At 36.4% G+C, this 15,636-nt stretch overlaps 2 long non-coding RNA genes across 2 annotated transcripts in view; both read right to left on the reverse strand.

Moving 5' to 3' along the window:
- Positions 1 to 816: 816 nt before the first annotated feature.
- LOC125755450 (uncharacterized) lies at positions 817 to 5,674 on the reverse strand. The gene is made up of 2 exons (XR_007412058.1): positions 5,602 to 5,674; positions 817 to 1,087 (listed from the first exon to the last, which is right to left on the reverse strand). It is a non-coding gene; the product is annotated as an uncharacterized LOC125755450 (long non-coding RNA).
- A 1,100-nt stretch (positions 5,675 to 6,774) lies between these two features.
- LOC125755451 (uncharacterized) overlaps positions 6,775 to 15,636 on the reverse strand; it is a 38,445-nt gene continuing 29,583 nt past the window's right edge. Inside the window, exons 2-4 of the long non-coding RNA XR_007412059.1 lie at positions 12,824 to 12,887; positions 9,658 to 9,708; positions 6,775 to 6,813 (exon numbers count right to left, since the gene is read on the reverse strand). This is a non-coding gene — a long non-coding RNA (uncharacterized LOC125755451). The remainder of the gene's footprint in view (positions 6,814 to 9,657; positions 9,709 to 12,823; positions 12,888 to 15,636) is intronic.

A 15,636-nucleotide genomic window follows, 5' to 3' on the forward strand; every position in this document is an offset into this window, starting at 1 on the left:
TAATTTGCTGGCAGTTTTCTCTTTTCATTTTCTTCCATTGGTGTGAAATTCATAAACACACACAACACTCTAGAAATCCAAATTTTGTATTTCCTTTGAAACATGGCTCAAATACTTCTCCCTATAAATTACCTTTACTAATTTCATATCCTTATGACTTTTCTGATGCTTCATATTTCATCAATGTACTTATATTTTTTCATATGCATTGAAAATGTTCCTTTGTTTATGGATGTCAGCCTAACTCTGTTGCAAGTTCCTTGAGTGAAGGAATTGAGTCTTATGGAAGTTTCCATCCTCTATTCCTACCTAGAGCATAACACACTGACTCAGAGTTGCTACTGGGGAAGTTCCTAATATTGCTAATATTTATGTCTCGATGTCTGAGAATGTTTTATGAGTGAAAGAAATTACCTCAAAGCTCTGAGTTCTATGCCATATTCCTCCTAATAAACTACATTTAGATAAATATTAGAATTTTCTTGTATCAAAAAAATAAAGGATTTTACCACAAAGCTTATAAGAAAAATTTACACCTATGCTGTTGATTTGGAAAGTAAGAAATTGTCAGAAACTGGCATTAGTATCTAAGTAGTAAATGTTGACTCCAATAAATTTGGGAAAAATCTGCAAGCACTATCTTGCAAAGAGTGGTTCTAGGAGTGAAGGGTTTGGCTTGTATTTTCTATTTTCTCACTGTCGAGATGAAATGTAGAATATATTTCTTAATATTTTGACCCATATTTCCTTACCTGTAAAGATATCACATGTGCCCAACCCATTTCATGGGTGATGAAGATGAAATGTAACACAAGAAGAAGATAATTAAAAGTTTAGTGCCCACATATAAAGGATTAACAACTTTGAAAAGCATACATTTGAGAGCAAGAATAGCAGGCTTTGTTCTCCTTCTGGGTTATGCATCAGTCTTGTCACTCAGCAGTTGGTCTGGGTTGTGGCTTAGCTATTTTAAAGAAATCTCAGTCCATAGCACTGCCAGTGCACTCCTCACTGATTAAGTGGCTCTTGAGCTCTGTGGGCTAAGAATTGCTGTTCCATTGTATTCTATCAGTCGTCTAGCAGGAATCTAAAAAAAAAAAAAAAAAAAAAAATCTTAGCAGCACGGATCTCCATAGATAGGCTGAGCAGAAAGGGTTGGAAAATGACAAGGTTAATCATTTTAGGAATGTCTTAGAAATGTCATTTTGCCCATGATTAGCAATGCTGTGACCTATTTTCAATGTAAATATGTGGGGGTTGTGTGTGTGTGTGTGTTTAATTAGCATAATATTTTTAATGTGTTAATAATAAGTTGGGTTCTACTGGTGGGGTATTAATCTTTAGAATTGACATATGTCCTGTAGAATCAATGTGATTTGGAAGATGAGATATAAAACTTGATAACTGTGGCTTTGGACTAGCTACAGAGCTGTATAAACCATGGTCTAGAAAGTCAGTGAAGGGACAAACTCTCAAGTAACTCTTCCCTGCCCTCTAGCTGCTACTTAATGCTGTCTGAGGATTTCAGTGACAATTAATGAATCAGCAATACCCTTCTGGACATGGACAACACTCCTAAAGTCAGTCTTTCCCTACCCCAAACCTACTGTCTCAGATGTACAAAAGACAATTCAAAACCCTTAGTTCAAGGAGAGAGAGAACTCTTGTGCAAATTGAGACCAAATCTGGCAACATATTAGAGGTCCCAGTCACTTCTGACTAGAGTTAGTGATTATCCAGTATGCAGTGAGATTAGAATGAGATCTTGTATATATTCTAGCGGTACCCACTCCAGTCTGTATGAGTGGAGGCTGCTTACTTTCTTCACTGTAGGGCTAATGGATTATAATCACTTCCTGCCCCAGTGCCTGATCCTGGTTTCTTTTCATCCAAGCTATTGGCCAGAATTTTTCTTAAAATTGGATAGTCCATCCTAGAACCACAAGTCTGTAACCTAACTAAGAAAATACCTCTGCCAGGCCTTGCAATTAAGCCTAATTTGGGTACTGCTTCCAATTTGGATCATATCCAAAGCTATGATATGTCCTTGTATGTTGCTAATAGGTCTAACTGTTCCTCATTTTTAGTAATTCCAATCCAATTACCATGTAAGCTACTTTTACCTTAACTCATTTTTAAATTTACTCCTATTTTCCAGGCATCTCTTTTGGTCCTAGCATCTTTGTATGAGGCATATATAGGAAATAATCCGTACTTTATTATTCATGGTGATTTTATACTTGCTCATAGCTCTGTTCTTGCTTAGGCTCTGCTCTAAGACCTCTAACTACTCAACTCTTAATGATTATGTTACTCCTCTAAGCTCCTTTAACATCAACCATCTATACCATTCACTTGAGATACAACAAATACTACATTTAGTATTTTTAATCCTCTACAGTACATAGCCTATGACCTCTATGTTTTCTGTTTATAAAGTGCAAGTTGTATGCTTTGTAATTCTTTCAGTTCACACTGTGCTTTGCTTGCAATATCTTGCTCATTCCAAGTATGCTGATGATGGTGATGATAATCATTGCACTTTTCTCTTAAAACTTCTTAATTTATCCTTCTACACTCAATGCATTGCTACCATTACCCTTGTTCTTAATTTGTCTATTGCTTCATTTCTCCCTGCAAACCAGTGTGGCTTGGATTGCATAATCTTAGTGAAAACTCAAATGACTAACAACATTGAAAATGGAAATAATTGGAATTTAGTTTGGTTGGGTCATATATTTTGATCCTCAGATTACCCAAATCAGATTGGCTACATGACTAATTTCATCATCTTGACAACATCAGCTTTTAAAATGACTCATCTTGGATTACTGACTTCCATGGCACTAAATAAACATAATTACAACTGCTGGATTTGGGAGTGATGTGACCTCAGACTTTCTTTTATCATTTAAGTCAAGTCTATGCTAACAACACCAAATAAGAAATTTGAGATAATCCAGTAATTCTATGTAGTAAGCTAAAGGGAGAGAGGTGGAGAGAGAAGCTATGTATGATAATTTTAATCTCCTTTTGTCTTTTCAAAGTATGTTAAAAAATTGCAGTTAAAACTCAATTGTAATTACTGTGATCGACATGGGACATAAGCAGAACTGAAACTCAAAGAAGATAATGGAGTTTTCTAAATTTATGTAGCTAGTGATTACAATGCTTAATACTAGAATTTTTGGCCAAGATAGTTCCATTTTCATTCACCATGCAACCACGGCCATGTCAATCATCAATCCACAGGAATGAAGATATTTCTAAGTTGTTATAGTAGGATTCTTGTCTTTCTAACCCTGTTGCTGATTTAGTCCTTGCCTTAATTCTGAGCAGGGGTGAAAAAAAGGGTTGGGCTAGTTTCTTCAGTTCCAAAATGATTTCCTAAATCTTGATATCTGCCAAACGTTTGGACTCAAAGGGACCTTTAAAACCATCTAAACTTTAATTTCAAATATTTCTTTGAAACTTAGCTGTGACATGATTCCTCAGGAGTCCTAGCCACCTGCCAAGTTTGAAGTGCTTTTGTTCAGCTGTTTTTAACTTACTGCTGAGAAAGTTCCTAATTTTAATAAGATGGAAAATTGTATTTTTTCCATTGCCCTATAACTCCAAAACAATGAAATGGATGTGCTACATGATAAAGTAAAGAAAGAAAAAAGCAAATCCAAAACACACAACATGATTATTGTTGGGATATTTTGATAATTATATCATGCATTTGGAAAAGTGGCTTACTAATGTCAGGTGAAAGATAAAGATGACCATCATCAACCAACCCAAAATGATTTACTGAGTGCCAGGAATATATCTAGCCCTATTTGGTCCCTTTTAGGAAATAATGTAGGAAGATACTGCCCATGTTTGTTTTGTTTGTTTTTGTTTTGTAGGGGGCACTTACTCTGCTAATTTGTATAATTAAACCCTTGAGTAAGAGATGTTGTAAGTCAGCAAAATAAAACAAACAGCTGTATCATTTTTTGAAAACATTATTTCAAATATAGCTATTGTCTATGTAAGGAAGAAGGGGATGAAAGTTGCTAATCCAATTTATTGTTATTAAGTGTCTCTAGTAATTGGAACCAGTATTTGTGAATAACCTATCTGGCTGTGGAGAGGGACAAAAAGTTAATAAATAATTTTCCTCTTTTCTATCACTTCCTTTTTAAATTTTCTGAGAGGATAGCCAATTTCAGTCTTGCTGATTAGATTGACATAATTGTTAAGACAGCAAAATTATATCACATAAGCCTGTAGCTATGATCTCAGTTGAAACCACAGTCTATGTAGGTACTAAAGGCTGTCAAAATACCCAAGAGAACAAGATGTTTGAGTAAGTGGTTTGCTTTCTTTTCCCATCCATCAACACATTCAAGCCATTTGGTACATGGAGACACTGCCATAGTGATAGACAATTGAGTAATTCAGCCTGATGCTTGTTGGAAAGCCAAAGCTTTCTGGAGTAATAAGTTACCTTTTTTGCTTTTCCTTTGAAAACTTGTTCATGTCCCACCCCTGACTCGAGAGAATAGAAATGTTGTCACATGAGTGACTGTCTCCTACATTATCACGAATAAATGTTGCAAATCACAGACTTTTCTCTAGAAAGTGAGAGACATTTATTTTGCAATAATTCAGTGATTTTTGTCTCTATTATTCAAGATGATTGATGTAGATGTAATCATTCTGTCTCTTAGATATTGGTAAAATAAAATGACAGTTGTTGGCTGTGCAATAAGTTACCATCTGCACCAAGATGCTTGGAGGAATTGAAAGGTTGGCATTTTCACAGCATGAGATAAAGGATCACAATTACTCAGTTAGTTTATGAAGGCTAAATAAAAAATCCAGGTCTAGTATTCCACTTCAAATGCTGAATTATGTAGATTGTTTGCCAGAATAAGAAAAGATCAATTTTGTAATCATTCAAGTGAGATATTCATGAGATTTCAGATGTTTTCATCTCTGTGTGTGCTTAGACAAGAATTACATCTCCCCTTATGCCCAAGCATCTAACTGATATCTGTGCTTTTGATCTTACTTTGTGCCGAGGGCTATGCTAGGTGGTGAGAACCAAACATGAAATAAAACACACCATGCTTTCCAGAATGATGATGATGATGATGATGATGATGATGATGATGATTATAGTGGTTGTTGAATGAATATTTTGCCCTGAAATCCAACCTGAATCTATATAATGGGAATTTTTACTGATGCTCCTTGCCTCTCAAGCAATGTTAGAGGAGGAAATGTATTCCTCCCTGTCCATCCTTCACTTCCATTCATGGGGAAAAATCACTAATCCAGCTTTAATTCTTGATTAGAGCTACTTTAGGTGCCAAATAACACAGCTCAGACTTGATCGTTGTGCTCTTTCTCTCTTCCTCTGCTTTCCTTGTCCATCACTGAAGTATTTTTTAGATTTGTGAGTTGATTTTTAAATTAACATTCTTTCAGTGGAAGATTAATATTAGAGAACACTTTAGCTATAAAGAAGGAATATTATCCAGTGACTACATTTTATTTCCAAAGAAGCTGTAACAATATTTACAAAGTTATATTTTACAAATATAAACGTAATGCAAAATATCTTACCAATTTTAGGTGCATTTGAAAAGAAAGATGAAACAAGCATCATTTAGAAGATCTGAAATGTGAGGAGGATCTGAAATGAAAGGTAGATTTTCAAGAGGTAGAAAGGAAAGAAAGTCAGGACGACAATAATAAGAGTTAGAAATTGAAGAAAAAAGCACATAGTATTCCATATTAAAGGGAAGAGCTGTACTGCTTTGGGGTAACTTTCTAACCTTTATTATTTCACATTAATCATCACTAATATATATTCATACTTATGCAAATTAAAGGGTTAAAATAAATTATTTTCATTCATTTTTTTTGCCCTTTCAATAAATTTATTTTTTTTTAAGATTTTATTTATTTATTAATGAGAGACACCGAGAAAGGCAGAGACATAGGCAGAGGGAAAAGCAGGCTCCCTGCAAGGAGCCCGATGTGGGACTTGATTCCAGACCCTGAGATCAGGTCCAGAGCTGAAGGCAGACATTCAACCTCTGAGCCACCCAGGCATCCCAATAAATACATTTCTTTACCAGGGTCATATACCTGCTACTCCCATCTTCTGTGACTCTCCCTCATGTAGAATAGAGATACTCAGATATTTGAAACATCTTACTGTCTTACTCTGAAGTCTGAAAAGCTACCCTGAAATAAAGATTTACTTGTTTATTCACATAAAGGGACCTCTTTTTCATCCCCTCACTTAAATTTTAGATTTTTAGAATCTCTCACTTTCTGCCTCTTTACAATGTAATTTAAAATGTATCTTTAAAAATGGAATTTCATTTTAAAAGCAACTTCTGTCCTTTTTCAATAGCTCTTACCCCTCTTTCCTTGATGCCATGAACATTTTTAAGTTGTTCAAAGGCAGAATCTAAGGGGTACCAGTTACTATCCTAACATTTAGAAATATCAGGGCGAGGTTTCCCTGGAAACCACATGCACATAAAAACCATGCAGAGCAGACTTGGTTTCATCTCCAGTTACATTTTCTATTGAAGAGAGAAATCACCTCCACTTATATTTTGTTTTAGAGGTGATATTCAGGGCAGAAAGCTGTGGAGGCCATTTTATTGTGTTTCAGCATCCAGCAGACTAATGAAGGAGTTACAGTTTCAGGACAGAAAATACAACTAAATATGGACTAAACCACAAATGAGCCAGAAAATGAATTAAAAGCCCACCTTGCCTGTGACAGCACAGAAGGATGTCCTGGGTAGCCTCCCTCCCCTGGTAAAGGAGGAGAGAATGGTGACTTCTCAAGAGGAGAAGAAAAGGTTAATTATCTCAGGTTCACCAGGGTGGTCATTTTGGAAGAAAGTGCCCACCAAACATCTTTTACTGATGAGCTAATGGAAGAAGCACACTGTATATCATATTGCTTTTCCATGAAGTTACTCTACTAATGAGAAGATAATAATGTCTTTCCATTAACTCATGTATATTATAAATATAGACTTACTGTGCTGTAACTCCTTAGATTTGCTATGAGGTGATGACAAGTCTTTTAAAAAGTTCGTATTGTCTTGTCTGAATTTCCCATCACACTCTTATGATTCTGTATTGTACATTATACAGATGTTTCATACAGTGTTTCAGTTAGCATGTGGTTTCATTTAAAAGTGGGACCAATTTTTCTCTTTCATGCATAAAAGTCTTGGACCTAACAAATGGATATATTTTTTAAATCAAACTGGTAAATGGTAATGCATTAAATTATGGAGAGTACACAGTAGTTCTTCAAAAGCATAGACTTTATATTCAATTTCCTGGAGACAATAACCCTTAAAAAATGAAAAAAAATAAAAGCTAAGAAAACCTGTCTTTACCGCTAAAAAATTCCAAGTTTGATAGAAGGAAAGTATACATTAAAGAAACACAAGGGAAAAGGTCAACCCAGTCTGAAATTAATGTCCCTGCTCTCCCCAAATTGCTAAGGATTCATTGTATGAAAAGTCTGTGGAAGGAGGGAGAAAAGCCACTACCTCATTTTCTATAGTGTTACCCACAAAGTGGAAGCCAGGTCTCATCTCAAGCTTTCACTTCTGCTAGTCCAAAATATGGCCATTAGTTAGCATTTGGTAAAGAGAAAGTAAGTTAGATGACAGAGGGACACTGCCCCTACTCTGCACTCAGAACAGCCCATAGTTAGTAACCTGTGTTACAGGAATTAGGTTATCTTTGTTTACTTACACTCAAGCTAGCCAGTTTATTATCTACTGAAGTATTTCTACATCTTTTGTTTATCATTGGTTGGCCACATATTTTATACTTGTCAAGCTGTTTCCTTGTACATTTAATAAAAAAATCACCAATGCATGCAATTTTTAATGGGTATGGGATCAAATATTGGAAGCTAATAAATCTCTATTTTTCAGTTTTAAAAATGAAGAGAATGCATAAGTAGGATTGTTAAATAATTTGCCTCAAGTCCCAAACTTATTGTCATCTGGAGGTGATTTGAGCCAAAATGGAACACAAATCTCCTGATCCGCTATCTGATAATTATGAAAAATTTTTGTAAAAATTGAGTAAACGGAAATTTGAGATCTTAAATACTCCTATTAGCATTGTGTTATTTACACAATTTAGTGGGTAGTGGGCCTGTTAGCCTCTATTGGAAGAGTGGTTGTTAAGTTCTCATTAATTCATGCCTCTGTGACAATTCAGCTAAATGTTAGAGGGATTTGAGTGGGGAGGGATCAGTATTATGATGCTGTAGCTGAAGTCAACACTGGCTTTGAACTTCCTTTCCTGGTTATAGTTTTGTGGAATTAAAGACTGAGAAAACCCCACACTACATTTAAAATTCAACATCTGTTGTGTAATTTGATTTTTCCATATATCATTCATTGGTATTTATTTCTCATAATCTATGGTTTCAGGAGAGGAAGCTAAAAAGTCTGATGGACTGCAAGTTTATAACTATGAATCACTGAAACTTCCACTATGGGGAATTCTATTGTATTAGCAGGAGGGAAGGCTATCAAGTTTTATAAGTATCTGAGAAGTGAGAACGAAACAAATACTGAGCCTTCTGTTGGACGTTTGTCTTGTTTTCTGCTTATTTATCACCTCAAGAAGAATCTCAGGATTTAGGGGAATTTTCTTCTTTAGCATTGATGTTTGCCTAATGAAGAAGCCTTAAATCTCACTAGTCAGCTTCCTTTAAATCTGGAATGCAGCGTTTGAACTCTGCTAATTGGATGATGTTTCACAAGACTTTGATTTGGGACTGAGTCATCAGAGGAAGCATGCACCCAGCAGAACCACCTTTTGGTGCGGGCAGCTTTAGAGACATATAGTTTCCAGGGCCAGCAGCAGTAGTTCTGCTGACACCTTCATCGGTGTCAGTGGTCTGTGCCCACCAGCAGTACTGCAGCATCTTTGCTGGAGTCAATCCATAGTGAAGCCATGTCGTTCCCGAATACATGGATTCAAAGTGTGACATTCTGATCTTTATGTGATAGTTAATATCCCTTAATAAATTTCTTTTCTGATTTTTGTGATTTTCAGCTTAAGAACTCTTCCTGACTCAGTACCTTACTATGAACAGACATTCTGCCAATATTTTATGTACTCAACATTATTTTATTACTTACAAGCATCCTAGGATACAGGAATGTTACACAGTGAAGCTCAGAAATGTTAAGTACATTGCCCAAGATCATTCAGATAGCAGAGACTCAGTTTAGATATGCTTTTTCTAACCTTATAAAGTATGAGCCTGAGTTTAAATTTAAAAAGGAAAAAGCATGGGTAGTTTACACTGGAACATAAAATGAAGAGTACTAAGCTCAAAAATCTGAACCCAAATCCCTGATCAACTTACATGTTACTACTACCTAACATAAGCCAGCTATTCTTACAAATCCGTGTTTATTATTTAATATAGACTCTTGCTTCTTCTTAGACTATTTGTAAAAGCATCCTTCTCTCCTCTTTTCCACTTATCCAACTTCTTACATTCCCAGCCTCAGGTAGACCTCTCCCTGAGTAGTTTGCCTTTCATTCATCTCTTTCTTCTATGGCATCTGTTTTCTATATATGATAATCAGATGGCATTCATCTTACCCTCTTCTGTTTGGATTCTATAGCTCAGGGGTCAACAAACATTTTTCTTTTCTGTAAAAGGCCAGATAATAAATATGTTTAGAATCATGCAGTCTCTGCAACAACTACTCAAGCATATATTGTAATGAAAGCAACCATACACAGCAAATGGATGAGCATGGCTATGTTCCAATAAAACTTATTTACAGAAGCAGGTGGTCATCAGGATTAGTTCATGATTCTCAAATGTTATATCTCACTGGACTGGGTAGTCAGTTCTTAGCATTCTTAGTGATTACATATTTCTGCATTGACTTTGCCTCTTTTATGTTTTAGTCTCTCTGTCCTTTACTCCTGCTCCTTTGAATTACTTTCTCAGATATTATACCCATTCACAGATCTTTGTTTCATGCCTGTTCTGGCAAAAACCCAGACTAATAACATTAGTACCAGGAATGGGGTTAGAAATTAACTCATGACATGTAGTATCATATCTATTGATTCTTATCTTTGCTTAATTGTGATAATAGACATGTAGGATGTGAGGCATTTGGTTGTATGATACCTGGGCCATTAAACCATATGGCAGAAACTTCAATTTTAAGGATTATGAAATAAATCAGAATTTGTTAAGTGCTGTGAAAAACTGTAACAAGAGAAAATGATAGACTCAGTGAGAAACCTATCAACTCAAAGAAAGCTATGAAACCACAGTGTTTCTGTTGAAGAGTTACAGAAAGCCCTTCTGTCTCCAGTATCTGGTAGAACTGGGCTAAAAATGAGTCCCAGTATTTAATTTTAAGCATGGTAGATCTGCCAAGGAAACTCAGTGTGCAACTGTGACAGGTTCCCTATGTCAGAGTTAGAGACCTAAAAAGAAAACAAAAACAAAAACAAACAAAAAAACCTTGAGACCTAAAACCTAGAATGAGAATAGTTGTTTTATTTTATTTTATTTTATTTATTTATTCATGAGAGACACAGAGAGAGAGAGAGAGGCAGAGACACAGGCAGAGGGAGAAGCACGCTCCATGCAGGGAGCCCAACGTGAGACTCGATCCCAGGTCTCCAGGATCACGCCCTGGGCTGAAGGTAGCACTAAACCACTGAGCCAACCAGGCTGCCCAAGAATAGTTGTTAGATAAACCTGAGATTCTTAAAAGCTCCCTGATTTTTATGTGTGTGCCAACAGAAGCATCTCCCTTCCCTTGATAGAGAACATATTACTTTTGCTTAGTGATCTTGTAGATACTCACCTAAGGCAGGTGCCTTCAAAACGGTGCTTGCTGACTAGAAGATCTACCCCTGCCTCCACTATATTGCCTTTATGCCAAATACCAGGGTCAGGACTCCGTATACCCCAAGTAGGAAATGAGCTGCGGCTCTTTGGGAATAGAGCTTACACACAGAATCATTGTAAAGTCTTGGCTAATATACCCTAGAGGTAATTGGTAAAACATGGATGAAAGTGAATTTGTAGAGTCTTTCACTGGTTAGGTGAGGGCTTGGCATGTGAACACCCATCACTGTCTTGAGATTCAATATTCTGGCAAGATTTTCTGGTCCCAGTACTTACTACGTAGATCTTTGAAGCTGGGACATGATAACTGCTTATATAGCTAATGGAATGGAGATGATATAGAAACTGTAAAGCCTATTATGAAGAAGTGGTCAGAAGGCTCAGGAAGTATGTTGTCATGAATTAATTGTGTGAGATTGGAGAACCCATCAGCTGACTTAGTTCTCTTGCTGGTTCCCAGAACACTGCTTTCATCTAGGCAGTGATGAGTGTGCTCATGTGGACATAACTGGCATCTCTGAAAAGCTCAATATTGGCTGTCCTTTAGATACTAGAATAGGTAGTGGAAGATGCTGCTGTGGAATTGAGATCTCTCATATGGAGCTGTATCCCTGATAACTAGAATACATAGACCTGGAAACCAAACGACAGAAGCAGAATTAACTCCCCTCACCCTCATTTTCAGTCACTCACTTGTAGAAGTTTTTCTATTTCTGTAAACTTAGACTCTTCCAGATTACAAATGCTAAATCTTCTTGGGTGAAATACTCTTCTAGAGGATACAAGATGGGTTCTAAAGAACTTGAAGCTAGAAGTATCACATGGTCTCTATAGGCTTCTCATGCTGGGAGAAACCAAGCCAAAAAAATCAAGTTCTTGTATAGATGGCAGTAATCCATTTTAAGCACTGTGAGCAGCTAGAATTCCAGCTATATAAGGGGAACCTAGGATTCACTATGACATTGCTCGGTGCCCCCATTTTCAGTAACCGTTAATGGGCAGTTGCAGTATTTGAATCCAATAAAGCAAGGCAATTAAGGACTCATGCATGAAATTCAGATCACATTCTAAGCTAGCCACTTAGACCAGTGTAAGTCTTGGTAAAGGGTGAAGGAATTCTAGAATAATTGAGGGAGGGTGGAGATGATAAACATCAATAAAACTTCAGGATTAAGATGCTACAGTGAGGACTGCTGTTTTTTTTACTAATTCCCTTGTATTAATTATATGAAGAGCATGTGACTGGCTCCCATCTTGAATGTGATATTTTGCTGTGCTGAATTTAGTGGAGGGTATTAACATATCTGAGTAGTGCCTGGGCTCCACTGTGTTGGGTGCTTTTTCTGCATCACTTCAAACCTTTGTGGCTTTAACTCATTTCAGCCATTGTTTTAATAATAAATTCCACATGGTCTTCAAATAACTTCATACAAGGGCAACCTAAAAGTCCTCAAGTTCTCTTGTTTCTTGACCCAGAGCTTCTCTTAAGTTGTATTATAAGACATCCATAGGAATCTACTCACATGTCTGAACTGATGCATGAATGACCCAGAAGTGCAAAGTTGTAAGTATCCCATATATGGTAACTTTTCAATTATAGAAGATGGGAGATGATGAATAAATATTTCCTTCTTTTTTCCCTGCATGGAAAAGTCCTAAACATGTTGTTGTTTGTTTGTTTGTTTGTTTTTAGATTTTTTAGGGATCTGTGGGATAGAGCATCCACTATTCATAGTAGTGGCTAAACAATGTACTCTCACATTGAGTTTTCCTTTTCCCTTGCTTGAATCCACCATGCATAATTTCTGCTTTCTGTATATAAACTTTACCTCAGGGTCTACTTTAAGAGGAATTTAGGCTTTGCAAATCAGAAAGAATAATACTTACATTTCACCCCAGGATTTCCATGCATAAACGAATGTTTGATTGCTTAGTCTAGCAGTCATCAAATCTGTGAGAGACAAGGAAATTCCAGTCTCTTAGATTCTCCAAAATATCAAAGATACTTTATTAAAGGTAATTACTGAGTATGACAAAAAAAAAAAAAAAAAGAAAAGAAAATATTCTGATAAGGCAAAAGTACTAGAGAAGCCCTATCTTGGGTTTTTATATTATGCATAATGTATCCCAAATTCAGATGGAGGTGTGATGGTTCCACAAACCTGGTGATTAGATGGTACATTTGAAAATATGGTTTAGGCCCTATCCTTAATTCTTGAAAATTTTAAATTTGTTAAAGCAAAGCTGACTTTACTTGAATCCTTTGGTGCCTTTCCAATTAACCGCCAAAGATAGAGCTTGATGGAATCATAATATTGCATATTAGTAACTCTAATCATTATTCTAAATGTAGTTTGCTTTTTGTCAATTATAGTTCCTTAGGGGGCAATCCAAACTGCTGTGTAAAGAAGGCTCAGAAGAACAGCACAATTTAAAGTACTACAGAGGCTTTTATGTTGATTGAGTTTTTCATTTTAGATTTTTTGAAAACATAAACAATTTTTGACATTAGCCCTTTTTCAATTCTTCTTCAAAATTAGAGTAAAAAATATTCTAGGGACTCTGCAAATATGTAACATCACTGACTTGGTTACCAAGAGTAGTGAGTAATACAATGGCTTAGAGTCAAAGAATGTTAGGTCTCAAGTCTTAACAGTAACTTAAGTATATCTTCTAAGTAATTGAATTAAGTAAAGGCAGAGTGAGATAAATTAGCTTGTCAGTTCTATGACCAGGAAGACCCTTGTATCTTGACTGAAAGTCAGTCTTTTCCTTTAGGAGGTTGGGAAGATTTGGGGAAAATTATTTTTCTTTTTTTCTTTTTAAAAAATAATTCTCGTAGTCTTCCCTGTTTGTGCCTTGAAACAGAAAACACTGATAGAAATAAAGTATCAGAAAGTGGGAGTGAGAAAGAGGGGTTCCAGAATCCTGAGTGTTTTCCACGTGGAAATATATTAATCAGATACCTTCCCAGTGGCTAGCACTGACCCTTGAACCAGCTTCTGAGAGACATCCTCTGGAGATCATCTTCCTGAGGGGTGATCTAGATCTTTTCATGGAGATAGAAGTGGCTACTCTAATACCATCCCAAGTCTGATTGACTTCCCCTAAATGAATCCTCCTATTATTCATCCGTCTGTCTGACCTCACTCATTGAGTTTCCACTTTCCACTTCACTTTCTGTTCCACTAGATCCTGGTGCAAAGGTCTGAATAAGGACAGCTTGCTACCAGACGAATGTAGAGAAAGTTTTATTCTTCTTTACCCATGGAAAAGAATCTGAGCATGCAGTGTCCAAACCATGTAGGTATATCATTTCAGATAGGGTAGCTTACATTAAGATAACAAACAGCCCCAGAACCTGCTAGTTTGAAACAATAAATGTCTGCTTATCATCTGAGCTACACATCCAGTGGAAGTTACCAGGTAGGGATGAGGGAAGGGGAGCTATGTTCATTTTAGTCCCTCAGGCTGATAGAGGCTTCCAAACAACATATGCTTCTGTGATCAAACAGGCTGCCAATGGGAACATGATGAAGTGCACAGTTATTTTTTTTTTTACAAGAAGTGATACTCTGCCCACATCCAAGGGAGTAGGAGAAGAGAAGTAGAAATATTTTGTAAAACAGAGGTAATAACTAGCGCAATTCACTTATGATCTCCCCACCACTACTCATAGAAAAAGGATGTGTGAGCTCTTGCTCCACCTCCTATGACCCACTGTTTTGAAGCTACTTTTCTTTTCTAGCTTCTGTCTTCCATCCTGGAAGTGGAATGGGTCCACTAGCACCCATATATTTGGCTTGTCTCTAGCATTCTTTCTATCTACATTGGTGTGATTGAATCTCTGGATACTCCCTGTGGAAGCACAGCTATGTGTAACCAACAGGCCAACACCACATCACCCTTGAATTCACCCCAAATCACCCAGAATCCAAGCTTAGATATACCACCTCAGGCTTTTGATTGTACAAAAGGGTACTTCCATAATAGATTGAGAAGGCGAGAGAAATGAGATTGGCCTAAAGAAAACTTGAAACATAGCAATCATATAATGGAAAATGCTGGATGGACTGAACTGATTTAGAAACTAGACTTAAGGGACACCTGGGTGGCTCAGTGGTTGAGCATCTGCCTTTGTCCCAGGTCATGGTCCCTGGGTCCTAGGAGTGAGTCTTGCATCAGGATCCCCATGGGGAGTTTGCTTCTCCCTTTGCCCATGTCTCTGGCTCTCTTTCTCTGTCTCTGTCTCTCAGGAATAAATAAATAAAATCTTAAAAAAGAAATTAGACTTAAGATTATTAGAAAAGAACCAGAATACCAAAAATAAATATTTGATATTTTAGATTTATTGTCTGCCTACTTATGTAAGAAATAAATATATATAAATAGTAGATATAAAGAAGCTTTTAAATTGAAAAAGATTTCTGAAACAGTTGATTGAAGTTATGTATGTATTTTATTTGAATACTGTTATATGAGGGGTCGTGGATTTATAAGATGGGACTACAGGGTAAAATTATAATTGGAACCCATAGGAATTTGTTATAAAATACCACTCATAACTAAATTCCTTCCAAATCTTACTATATTGGTTAGTAAAGAAAACACTAAAAAAAAAAAAGAAAAAAAGAAAACACTGAAACCTGAGAGTTTGATTCCAGGCACTATTCTATCTCTAATTAGTGGGATAAACTTGA

This window comes from Canis lupus, chromosome 7 (genome assembly GCF_003254725.2).
Source record: "Canis lupus dingo isolate Sandy chromosome 7, ASM325472v2, whole genome shotgun sequence".
In the NCBI taxonomy this organism is placed as follows: Eukaryota; Metazoa; Chordata; class Mammalia; order Carnivora; family Canidae; genus Canis; species Canis lupus.